General features: G+C 38.0%; 1 long non-coding RNA gene across 1 annotated transcript; it reads left to right on the forward strand.

Annotated features, from left to right (window-relative positions):
• On the forward strand, positions 366–13445 carry LOC110257087. Its single transcript, XR_002339320.1, has 3 exons — positions 366–521; positions 1792–1923; positions 13298–13445. It is a non-coding gene; the product is annotated as an uncharacterized LOC110257087 (long non-coding RNA).

Raw genomic sequence — 13682 nt, forward strand, 5'->3', positions numbered from 1 at the left:
TCTTGAAAATAAATATGCTTAATGCATGTTTCCATTATTTTCTCAAAAATATGAAATTAAGCTCCCATTTATAGCATTCACAAAACCTCCAGTGGCTCAAAACATTAATAAAATTCTCAAGGATCATAAACATTCAGATTAGTCCACAGTTCACGCTACCATTATTTCAGTGTCACCCTGCTAGTCACTGATGACTCTGTGACCCACTGTCTAGACAAGACCAGAGACTAGAAGGTTCCTCTGCAAGGTGGGCATATCAGTATCACCTGCAAGCTCTTAGAAACACAAATGATGGTCCTACTTCAGACCTACTGAGTTAGAATCTAATTTGAAGATTGGGAGCTAGGGAGGTGTTTTAAGAAGCTCTCCAGGTGGTTTTTATGCATACTAAGGTTTAAGAAGCACTGGGCCCGGACACAGGGCAAGTCATTAGCTATAAAAAAGGGAAGGGAGAGGGGTGAAGTCTGTCTCCACATTACTGGAAGAGTCTTCTTTTTACGTCACTTGGCCCCTCTCTTCAGGTAATCTCAGTCTTAAATTATTTTTCTTTATATGCTGTTTGGGGGAGGGAGGATGGTGTAGGTGGGAGGAGGAATTAAAGTTAACTGCTGCTTAAAAGCTTGAGGGATTTTTCAAACACCAATAAGGCTCTGATAACCTGTAAAAGATTTTCTCTCCAGTTTTCTTTAGTGTTGAGAGTTTCTGGAGGTGTTTTATTGAGAAAAATTTGTGTTCCAGACCAGGAGTCAGAAATCTGTGTTACAGTTCTTTTCTTTCTCTTCTCCATTTCCTTCATTACCTCTCCTCTCTCAACTCCTCCTTCTCTTTCTTAATTCCGTGTAAGCAGATGCTGTGTTTGGGGAACTGTATATAAATTAGAAAACGCCATTACTCTCATGGAGAGTACAGGCTTCTGAGGAGTTAATGAGAAATAAATGGGTACATGCAATGCAGTTTGATCCATGGAGTGACCAAGGAGAAAGTCTTCCCAGAGGAAGGGCTGGCTAGGATGAGATTTGGTTAGGCAAGAATTTTGCAGTGAGATGAGAACTGTGGAAACTTGGCCAAAGAAACTTTAAAGATAAAGAAGAGTGAACATACAGAGAATTTTAAAAAGTCCTCTTGGCTTGAGGAGAGAAGAAAAGGAGGGGTGACCCAATAATGAGGCTCAAAAAAACCATAGCTGCTGAAAGAGGAAGATCTTGAACAAGTAAGAAAGCAGTCCTTCTCTCAGGTATATAGATATTGCTAGATGAGGTGAGTGAATGAAGGAGAATGTTACTCTCACTTCCTCCATCTCAATTTAGGACTTATCAGGGGAACTCTTAACAAAGTTTTAGTTCTGTAGCATTTCTCATTAACAGAAAAAAATGTGCCTGTAAGAAATCCAATAACTTGGAAAACTCAAATTTGACATAGAAGTGCTTCATAGGCCATCCTTTCTCCAGCCTGAGGGTTGATAGGATAGTATTTCTGAACAGTTACAAATAAGCACTTTGTAGTTGGCCAGACAGAGGTACATGCCATCAAATGCTCAGGCTGCTTCTTGCTGCCTTTGTGTGCTTATGCAAGCTTATCAGAGGTCTCAGATTTGGACTTTCCATGTCCTTATCTATATGATGAAAATAGTGAAACCTCCCTCCAACAATGTTGCAAAGATTAAATGACATAATCTTGGCCCAGGGTCTGGGTATAGAGTCAGACCTTGAGGGTTGTAATTTAAACACTGCTTATCCTAATCATTTGAGTGACCAGCAAGTGTTTTATCCTCATCACCTTTCTTTGTTCCAGGGGATTTGGGTAGGAAGACTTTAATGTTTTATGGGAATTTTAAAGATGAGAACCATTGGGTGGAGGAATGGATTTGTGACGTAACTCAACTTCAAGTTGAGCTTTGAAGTATGTGCTGAAGAGGAAAAGGAAGTAAGTGTAAGATGTATTCTGAAAATAACTATAATTCGCTGAGTGCTTACCAGTTCTGGGCATTGTTATAGGCACAATTGTTGTATTGACTCATTTTTTTTTTTCCATAGGAAATGGCTAGCATCATTGTCCCCATTTTATGGAGCAAGAGACATAGCATAAAGAAGTCAAGTAACTTGCTCAAGCTTATATAAACCTTAAGCCATAAAGCCAAGATTAGATTCTAAGTAGCCAGCTACAGAGGCTCCTAGTCACTAGACTCATAGTTATGTTTTAGTTAATTGTACCTCCATTTTATTCCAAATTATTTTAAGAAAGTAAATAGACAGGCTTGGCTGGAGGATAAGGTGTTTGAAGGAGATTTGGAGAAATCACCACAGAGAAAGGGATTAAGGTCTCTTTTGGGGTTCCCAGGTGAGGAGCAAAGATTTCTGAGAGAAGAAACATTTAGAAATAATAAATCCATGTGGTAGAAATAAGCCCTTTACTAACCTTATTTCATTGCCTCTCATTTTTATGAACCAAAATATATTCCGCTCACACAAACCACTTCAACATCTTTTGTTTTTAATCTTTCCGACATAGGAGAACAAATTTAACAATGAGATTCTGTTTCTGTTCTGTACATGTGGAATAATTAAATTTGCATCCCACTTGAGCGTTGGATCTGCTATTTGAAGGGAAATGTATCAATTGGACACATGCCCCATGATTTCTAGTCTGCAAATAAGGCATTTGGAGAAGGGGGGAGGAAAGGCACCATCTTTCTCCCAAGCAATAATCACAGTAAAATCTTTACTTAGTGACAGCCTGTTCAAGGCTAGATTAATTCCCATTTGAGAGGGGCCAAAGGGGCAAGGGAATTGAAGAGAGGAAGCTGGAGAAAAACAGTGCATAATTATGAAAAATCCCAGAGGACTCTGAAAGGAAAAGTTTGCGAGACAGCTCAACTGGCAGATACCAGAAAAGGACCTTGGTCCGGAAGCCTCTGGGATCTCTTTAAAAATCTCTGGTTTATTTCCAAGGTCCTATTAGCTTTTTTCCATATAGAACCCAGACATAGCGTAATTCATGGAAGATGCAAATGCTGTATGGTGCAACTAATAGATGCATGGATTTGGGCGGGAGGGGATGAACTTGGACTTGGAGCTTAGACATGCCAGTTCGTCTATGTATGAGACTTTGCTAAGTTCCTTGCCATCTCAAAGATGATTTCTTTCCCTGTGCTTAAGAAAAATAGGAACAAAATGTAGGATATTTATTTCTACTTCATATTGAAAGTACAATTAAAAAAAAAAGAATAGCATGTAAAATCTCATGAGGCATACTACTCAAATGTTTTTCTGATATCTCTTTCCTTTCAGTGTCGCTCCTATACTCCTATTTCTAAAACCATCATTTTTGCTTAAATGAGGTCTACTTTTTTTTTTTTTTTTGGTCTTTTCTAGGGCTGTACCCATGGCATATGGAGGTTCCCAGGCTAGGGGTCTAATCGGAGCTGTAGCTGCTGGCCTACGCCAGAGCCGTAGCAACGTGGGATCAGAGCCGCGTCTGCAACCTACATCACAGCTCATGGCAATGCCGGATCCTTAACCCACTGAGGGAGGCCAGGGATCGAACCTACAACCTTATGGTTCCTAGTTGGATTTGTTAACCACAGAGCCATTACAGGAACTCCAATAAAGTCTACTTCTAAGTAGAGAGGTGGTAGGAGAGAAAGTGGTGCAGAAGTTGCTCATCTAAATGGCAATAGTCCAGGGTATTAATTGGAATAATTTTACTAGAAACTAAAGATACTGTGTGAAAAACAAAAACAAAACTTTCATCTGGTGATTACCTTCATTCTTGTACGAACTTCAGCTTATCTTTCTTTGCCTGGCTCTTAATATGGTTTGAAGCAGTTGAGTAAAGTTTTAATAACTTTTATTTTCCACAACCCGGTAATCCATGTGAAAGCAGAAAAAGTCTGATTTGCTAATGCCTGTATTACTGCTTGCTCTCCCAGAACCTGGAATATAAGTCAGAAAGCTTGTGTATCATGAATAAGTGAATTTTTTTTTTTGATCTTTATGGTCTTTCAAACCTAAAGTTTCTAAAAGAGCATGGAAAGAAAAGAGTAAAGAATATTTAGACTCACTGGGATAAAGAGAAATTCTTACTTCATCCGAGTTTGAATCTGCCACTCTTCATACCAAATTCTAGAAATAAGGATTTTTTTGAGTGAAAATTTAGTGTTTTTTAGTGATTCCCACTACAGTAAACACTATCCAGGTCATCAAAATGCAGATAATGTTTCATGATTGAAAAATATTTTGTTTAGTAAACACAATGGTCTCAAGCATTTCATCATCTTTGCCACCTCCTTCCTCTACTGACTGGTGTGGAAAGTGGACCAGGAAGACCCATAAGTGGAAGGAGGGAGACCAGTTAGAGACAATAGTAATTGTATAGGGGGTTTATAATGGCAGCCTTGAGAGAATGAATAGAAAGAAGATAAAGTTGAAATAGATCTTGAGGTAGACTTGAAGGAAACAGAAGATATTTGCAAGTAGAAAGTGAGAAAAAAGCAGTGTATTAATGTTCACTTCTAAGGTGTTTTATCTCAGCTAACAAGTGGATTTTGAAGCTTTTTACTGAGAATGGGAATATTGGAGGAGGAAAGGCTTTTTGTATGTGTGTGGGGGGTGGATAGAGGGCTGGTTAAACATGCACACCACTTTCGTTTACTTTTTTCTAACTAAAGATACTGTTTGTGATACTTACCACATCAAACAGGAAATTTCTATTTGGCCATTAGTGTTACAAATCTAGAATTCAAAGGTGAGATTTGACTGACAACTAATTTGTGTTTCTTTAGCATAAAGATGGTGTTTTAAGTCATGATATTGAATGAATCCACTGTTAGGAAATTTTAGCTTCTCTTAAATGTGGCCCAGTCTCGACCAAGTTCAGTGGGTGTTCAAGTTCCAAAAGTGGACTCATATGCCTTCAATCAAGAATATTATGAATCTAATATACGGCACAAAGGAACCTTTCCACAGAAAAGAAGATCATGGACTTAGAGAATAGACTTGTGTTTGCTGAAGGGGAGGGAGTGGATGAATTGGGAACTTGGGGTTAATAGATGCCAACTATTGCCTTTGGAATGGATTAGCAATGAGATCCTGCTTTGTAGCACTGGGAGCTATGTGTAGTAAATTATGATGGAGCATGAGAATGTGAGAAAAAGGAATGTATACATGTATGTGTAACTGGGCCACCATGCTGTACAGTGGAAAGAAAACGGTGAAAAAAATATTATGCATCTTATGCATTCAAAGGAAATAGATTAACATTTGAAGACTATTCCTGGAGCTAAAGGTTAGAGATGGTTTAAAAGCATGTGGGATAGCCTTAGGTTTACAGAATCGGAGAATTTCAGGTTAGATGGTTGCCTAACCTCTATACAGAATCCCTGTTAAGTTATTAAAGAGTCAGTGCTTCCTCTTTGATTGGGGAAGTATGTTTGATTACATTTACTTTTATTATTTGGATCATAAGAATTTGCATGATTTTTTTTACCATGATAATGATGTAGATATTTGAAGACCGTGATAATCTTTCCCTCCAGCATTTATATCACTAGGTTTTTTTAAGCCTTTTTCTCTTAAGTTACAATCTTTTTTAGTCTCATATCTACTTTCTCTCTAAATTAGCTACTATTTTTATATGTAGCCCTCAAAATGTTTGTATTTTGAGATATGTTAAGATATTTCTGATGTATAACAGATGGGATATTTAGTTGAAAGAGACTTTTGGAAGTACTGTGTGATGGTGAGGGGAAATTGAAGTTCACAGTCATAAGTCAGTTGTTTCTAGACTCCCTTAGAACCATTGTAGGTATATGGGACAATTCCCTTTCCCAACTGTGGGAAATGTATTTGCTATTGATCTCAAGTTTTATCTTTGGCTCGTAAAGTAGGGGATCTATCATGCTTTTAACTCCTTTGAGCACCTGCTTTCTTTTATCCTCCCTGTGGGATAGAGGAGTTCTTTGCTAATCTAAAGAACTACCTTTTACAAGGAGGCAGAGACACTGATAAAAATTAGTGTCGATTGATAGAATCTTACTCTCGTCTTCTTGCAGTGGGCAACTCAGCTGGGCTGTACAGGTCTGAGCCCTGTTGTATTTTTTTTTTTTTCTCCTGTGTTGCCTTTGAATTAACCAAGGAGCCAGATCTGTGTCTCATCCATGCAGCTGGCTGAGTAACAAGCTAGGTGACTACTCTTCTAAACTTCCTTATTTGCAATCGTGTCTGAATACATGGATTCTAATATATAGATGTGAAATAGGGAGGTTGGAGGCCAGTTTTAATTTCATGTCGTAAGTTGTATTCTTTTACTCCCATGTTTTCCAGAGACCTACAAAAAGCAATTCAAATGTTCATGGAGTGATTTATAAACAGGTGTTTTGCTTCCTATTTAATTTTCTTTTAATATCTACGGCATTGCATTGGTCAAAACTGCCAAAACTGTTGAGCAGTGCTCCAGTTTCCCCAACAAGCATGAAGCATTATTTTCCATCTCCCACAACTGAACCTCACTGATGAAGCTTCTTGATTTATAAAAATTCACATTGATTTCCTTTTTCTGTTTTCTTCATCATTTATAGCCCACAACCACAACCTTAGGCTTAAGTGCTAAATTATTTTCTGACTCAAATATGATAGTAATTGTTTTATGTCCTCTAATTAAATTATAATATCCCTGAAAGTAGAACTAGTTATTACACTTGAATTTATTTTTTGTAATTCCCTAGTGGGTGAACATAGAACTGACAATCTACTGTTAAGTCCACAAAGACTTCTTGATATATATATTTTTTAAATCACTATTTGATAGTAAGTTCACAATGTTAAAAATACAGCTTTTTTAAAAAAAATGTTAATGCTGTTTTCATGTTGAAAGTCATATGCTGGTAAATAGAAGACATCATTAAAATGCCTAGTGTGGAGGATTTTGAAGGTGAACTGCATCAGACTTAAGATGGGCTTAACACATCGAATTTGAAAAATGACTCTGCCTCCAAAAATGCAAAGAGAGTGATTATTTTCTTTTTAATAAAAACACAACCAGTTCCTCAAGCTTATGCCCCTCACCTGCCCTTTGTGTTTCTTATTCCTTCAATGACCTGCTCTCTTGCCACATGTCTTTTGCTTTTCATACCTGAGTTACATGACAAAATGCAAAATGTTTCTAGTTCACAAAACACAGTCCATCAACACCTCTTGTGTATTGCACAGAAATGAATCCATTTTAGCTGGGAAGGTAGATACATCAATTTAAGTGGAGTATTTTTGACAGTTTAATTCAAATTAAGTCCACTTTGTTCAATTAGAGGAGATCTGAGAGGGGATGTATGAGCATGTTGTGTGTGGGGGTGGGGTGGGGATAAGCATGTCCTATTAAAGGAAAACAAATGTACTTTTCCACATTAAACTTATCTGTGGAGATTTTTAGCTTAAAAAATAAAAAGTGACGTCATAACAAGGTACTAATTTATGTTCCCTTAACAAATGGTGAATTACTCACTTCATTTTATATTGCTTGTGCTTTGCTTTTGGCCAGGTCCTGACAGCTCTGAGAGATTACAGGGAAGAAGAGAGAGGCGTGACTTTTTTTTCTAGCTCTAGAGTTGGCTTTTCTCTGTTGACGATGATTCATTTAATGAAGCCTTTTGCTAAAAGGCTTGATCAATGCATAATGGCATTGACATTTTCTGGACCTACAGTGCTGGGTTTGAAATGAGAAAACCTGTACAATACAGTATTTTGGAACAGCTAATACTTTTAGTCTTCAGAGTTCAAATCTCTTAACATGTGGTCCTCAAATAGTGGTTGCTTGATTTTTGAAGAGAAATTTGACACACTAATCTCTTCAAAAAACAAAAATAAAAAAAACCTGAAAAACTCTAAGCCAGCAATCAGAACTAATAATGTCTGTGAAACTTTAGAAAATAAAGTGAGTGAGAGAAACAGACTGGATTCAGGCAATACGGAGTGGTAGGGCCTAGGTAAAAAAGGAGAGCTCATGTTTTATCTAAAAGGAGAAATGGAAACACTACTTACTTTTGCTTATTGCCATGGGGAAAGTGTTGGAGTGTGTGGCAATAGTTTCATTGGATCTTCCACATTTCAAGAAAATACAAACATCTGAAAAACTTTCCAACTTTTAAATGTGGGCTTAGGTCCTATGAAACATGTCTGGAGTGAATTTTATTTATGTACCTCCATTCTATGATACTGTTTTAGAGCATTATATGGAGCTAGCAAATACCCTTGCTTGACACTTCTATCTCACATGCCCATGGAAGATACTGCTTACTTATCATAGAATTCTTCCCCTGCAGAGCCTAGAAAGGAACTTAAAATCCTTCCCAATGGGTACTGAAGGCAGCCCTTACCAAACATTCATAGTGGGTACGTAAGAAAAAACCCCCAGGCAAAGGAATCTTAGTCCTGTATTCAAATATTTTCCCAAGTATGATAGATTTTGAAACTTGAATGAAAAATTGGGTCAGACACCAAATTACAATAATTATACCTCATTATTTGATTGTCTTGTTCAACTTATACATCATGTTCAAATATTTTCTAATTAAGTCACCAAGATTCTTGTAGGACAGAAATCGTGTCTGTATTAAAATGAAGAAAACAAATGTTCAGAGAAGTTGAGTTGCCAAAGATCACACTTCTAATAATTAGAGGCAGAAGAAATAGTGGCTCAGGTAGCTGGGGATCTTTTATAATAATGATTAAAATATCACAGAGGAAAACCCACAGAGAAAGAAGAATTAAGCTCATAGTATGGAAAGAAAAAGTGGTAATAAAATGTTCCACTGAGGTACATCCACCTTGATTACCAAGTGCACCTGGGGGGGGGGGAGTCTGCGCTTGCCCGGTAACCCCACATCATTAGGGTTAAGTGACCACCCCTTATACTTTACGGTGGGCTTTCTCCCCTCTTGGTTGACATGGACCAGAGTTGGAGGTCTAGGGGAGAGAGGGAGACATTCAGATCAGAGAGAGAAATATACAGAGACATAGAGATCAAAGAGTTCTTCTATCTTGAGCTGGTTAGCTGTAGAGAAGCTCATAGAGAAGGCAGTACTTTCATTGTTTCCTTCTAACCTTTATTTCCTACCCTCAGTAATTGTGTTGCCTGTCCACCATGGCAAACATCCAGGTGTTTCTTTGGGGATTTGTAAAATACTTAGCCTGGTTCCTCTCCATATGTGAGAGGGAGAATCATCATCTAATGGAGGCATGACTGCCACTGGTCCCCTCACAAAAAGGAGTTGCTCTAACCCTCATCACCAGTCCCCAGTTCTGAGGCTGTTGTGATGATGATGATAATGGATGGTCATATTCATAAGTTTTCCTATCTGTAAGCTTTTATTGAACGATAATGTGTTTCACATATTGTTTCATATTGTATTGTTACAAAAACCTTCTTAGGTAAACAGAGCAGGTAGTCTGGGAGGTAGAAAGATCGATGCTTACAGTCTTCACCAATTAAATGTCAAAATCAAATAAAAGCAATAGCAAAGGCTAACATTTGCAGTGTGGGAACACGAAGAGGCAGATCCTAAGACAAATAACTGGAGACACAATAGAACTGTGCAAAACTTAATAGCCGTTAGAGCCCTGAACACACATACACTCACACTCATTTCAGTTCAGTAATTCTTGGCTTTTATAGTCAATTCTTTTTTATTAATAATCCTTGTGGTTACCACAGATGATTAGATTAAGACGAGACACTTGCTTATCTGACTTTTAGGGAACGTGGTACTATTTGTGCACAGGGTAAGACATGGAAATTTTTTTCAAAATATCCTTTCCTCAACCTAAATTTCATGACATTTCAAGAATGTGTTTATATGTGTGGTGAGATTCTTCAGCTGTGCTTAGTCCTGAATATTTACCATATCCAGAAAAATGGAATTTGTTTGATTACTATCCACACAAAAAATTTTCTGACATGAAAACATTCTTGATTACCTTCACAAATCCCATTCATTCCCAAGATAGCTACTCAGATATTTTGGTATTCCTTATGCTAACTCCCAAGTCCCATTTTATTGAAAACACTTCTAATTAATAGCTTGAATTTAAGTTTATTAAAGAAACTCTGGAATTTATATGTAGAGTGCTTGTCATATTGGCCCAAATTACAAATGTTTTAATTGATTTTTTTCAGTTAAATATTAGATAACTTTTTTTTTTCTTTTTATAGTCACACCCATGACATATGGAAGTTCCTGGGCTAGGGGTTGAATCAGAGCTGCAGCTGCTGGTCTACCCCACAGCCACAGAAATGCCAGATCCAACTTGTGCCTGTGACCTATACTGTAGCTCACAGCAATGCCAGATCCAACCTGTGCCTGTGACCTATACTGTAGCTCACAGCAATGCCAGATCCTTTAACCCACTGAGCGAGGCCAGGAATCGAACCCACATCCTTATGGATACTGTTCAGGCTCCTAACCCACTGAGCCATAACGGGAACTCATTTTTATTTTTTCCTTCAAACACACGGCCGCGTCTGCAGCATAGGGAAGTTCCCCGACCAAGGATCAAACCAGATCCACTGCAGAGACAGTGCCGAGTAGTTATGATGTAAGCTGTGTTGTATAGGGTAGTCCTATATAATTTTTATCTTGAAGTTAAAAATCACTCTATCAGACAAGTTCCCATCGTAGCTCAGTGGTTAACAAATCTGACTAGGAACTGTGAGGTTGCAAGTTCGATCCTTGCCCTCGCTCGGTGGGTTAAGGATCCGGTGTTGCTGCAGGCTGTGGTCTGGGTTATAGATGTGGCTCAGATCTGGCATTTGCTGTAGCTCTGGCATAGGCTGGCAGCAACAGCTCCAATTAGACATTAGACCCCTAGCCTGGGAACCTCCATATGCCGTGGGAGTGGCCCTAAAAAAAAAAAAAACCAAAAAAAAATCACTCTATCACTAATTAAGGGTCATCAAACTTTAAAATTCATTCATCTTTCTAGTTATCCATCCTACCAGCTATACATCCATCCCTATTTCATCATGCTATTACTTGAATATATTTGTTGAGGGCTAAATATAAGCTAGAACCTGGTCAGCAAGACACAGTCCCTGCTTAGGGGATGCTTATTGTCTAGTATGTAGATCTCAACCTAAGGGCTCCCTGAGGATTTTCAAAAATATGGACATCTTGGTCCCATCCCAGAAATTCTGATTCAGGTTATTTAATGTAAGGCTTAGGCGTTTGAACTTCAAAACAAATCAAGTGATTTTGATGTACAAACCAAAATAAGAACCATTGCATTATTAATCTCATATCAGTAATTTACATTATTCTTTCCATTTTCCCACTTTGATAACTGAAATGTGGGATGGGTTAATGATTTTTCCAGGGATACAATCTAGGGAGGAAAAAAGGTGAAAAACAGCTGAATTGAATGCATTCTCTTTCCACCTGCACTGATGTTTTCATGGTACTTTATCAAAATGCTCCTTTCCCATCTTGCCAAAAAAAATCAAACTTAGACCTGATCAATCTTTATAAAACTACTAATTTGTGTGATATACAAAACATAGAGAAATGATATACATTACAGAACACACTAAGCAACTATTCAGATTGTAGAAAATGCTATAGAACAAATTTTTTTTTTTTTCAACAAATAAGTTGCATGGAAAAATATGTAGGGACTGTTATGGACTGTAAGAACTTTAAGAGACGTCTACATATGAACTTTATATGGATAGTAATTTAAACAAGCTATTAAAAATATGAACCTGTCAGGGACCTTTGGGTATTGACTTACCTGATGTTGTTCAATTTTTTTTATTATTATTTTCTTTTAGGTCTAATGTAGTATTTAAGTTTTTCTTTTATTAGAGATGCCTTTTAAAATATTCTTAAATATCATGCCAGGAGTTCCCTTTAAAGCAATTTTAGTGGAGGATGGTTGTAGGCATGTATAAAGTAGAATCGGCCATGAGTTTGATAATTGTGTAAGTTAAGAGTGTACGGGTTTCTACTTTTGTAATATATTTGACATTTTCCACTATAAAATCCTAAAAAAAATTTTAAAAAGTGCCAGTAGTGATGATGCCTGGAAGGAAAGGAAAGTTCCCTTGAATCTGGGGCCACAGGCAGTGCCTAGCTCCAAAGAAGCAGAGACTCTGACAGTTCATTTTTGGACTGGTACCGTTGGCAAATAGAGCAAAGTATGGGTCTCTTCCTCTTTTCTCTACTTGTATCTCCCGAGTTGCTGAGGCCAGAAGTTTGCATTTCGTTCACAGCATGCAGCACCATCTCCCTCAGTGCTCGCTTCTCTCACTTCAGTCAGTTTCTAGGCCCTTTCAACTCCAAGATGCAGTTTTGAGAGTCAAGACTTTGCCCGCATCTCTACTGCCACTTGTTACATCTGTAATCTCTTACCAGTTATCCCGTGCATCCTAATTGGTTTCTCTTGCTCTAATCTTTTGAACATGTAAGTTTGACCACGTCATATCCCTACTTCAAACAAACGTTAAAATCTTAAAATATATACGGTACTATGTGAGGTCCCTGTCCAACTCTCTTGAGCCTCAGTGTGCTTCAGACTTGCTGTCAGTGGTAAGAGAGATACATTTTCAACTTTCTCTCCTCATGATCCACAGTCATCTATCCTCTGTGGTAGATTGTCCAAATTCTTCATTGCTGTCCATGTTATTTTCTGTATAAGTCAGTACTACCTTTCCACTATCTATGAGATATACTTCACTCCTTTCTGACTATGGATCTGTCTAACTTCTCTCAGCCAGTAGTACAAGGTGAAAATGATAGTGCTGCTCTGAGGCTCAGCCTCAAGATGACTTGTGTTATCTTGCATACAGTGAAAAGAACATGCCCAGACTAACCTACTGTTCCCAGGAGGAGGATGAAGCACAGAAGGCAGAATCCCCTTATGCCCAGTCTAGATCACCAGACCCCTAGACAGCCCTGACTTAGAAATAAAGAAAAGGCTTATTGATGTATGCTGCTTTTATTATATAGAGGTTATATAGTGTTGTCATGTCTGTAACTGACTTACCACCTTGCAGAGCAAGATTTGCTAATTTCTGCCATGACCCTGAGGGTTATGGTAAGAAAAAGCATAAACATGTTATCCAGCTTTGAATGTTGTTTGATCCAGGATAGTCACTTTATCTCAGAGACTCAGTTCCTTAATTGAATGAGGATTTAAAAATCTTCCTCCTTCAAGTGAGAATAAAGTAAGGATATGAAAAGGAACTTTACATAGTATGAAGCACCTGTGCTCTGTGGGTCAGTAGACTTATTATGCTCATTTCTACCTTCCAGGACCTTGGTCATCAGACCAGCCCTCTGGACATTTGCTCCATTTCCAAAGAGGGACAACCTATCTAGGACTGGAGTACTTCATTACAGATGGGATTTATGGTCTTATAAACTCTAAATCACTGTGTCTAATAAAGAGTCTTGCAGGCCTGAGTGGTATCCAATTTCATAATTGCTGGAGTAACTCAATCATTTTCAAATATGCGGTTTCAGCAGCTGGAGAACTTGTGGGCTGTGCAGGCTTTACCCAGTGTTCCATCACCACCATCAGGCTGGGCCCTCAGGCAAGCCCTCTCACATTCCTAAGTGCTATACAAATCTGGAATGAGTAAGCTGATAGATGGAGTCTTTACCTTTTCTAATTTAGCTTTGCTAAATTAATTTTCCT

This window comes from Sus scrofa, chromosome 1 (genome assembly GCF_000003025.6).
Source record: "Sus scrofa isolate TJ Tabasco breed Duroc chromosome 1, Sscrofa11.1, whole genome shotgun sequence".
NCBI classification, from domain to species: Eukaryota; Metazoa; Chordata; class Mammalia; order Artiodactyla; family Suidae; genus Sus; species Sus scrofa.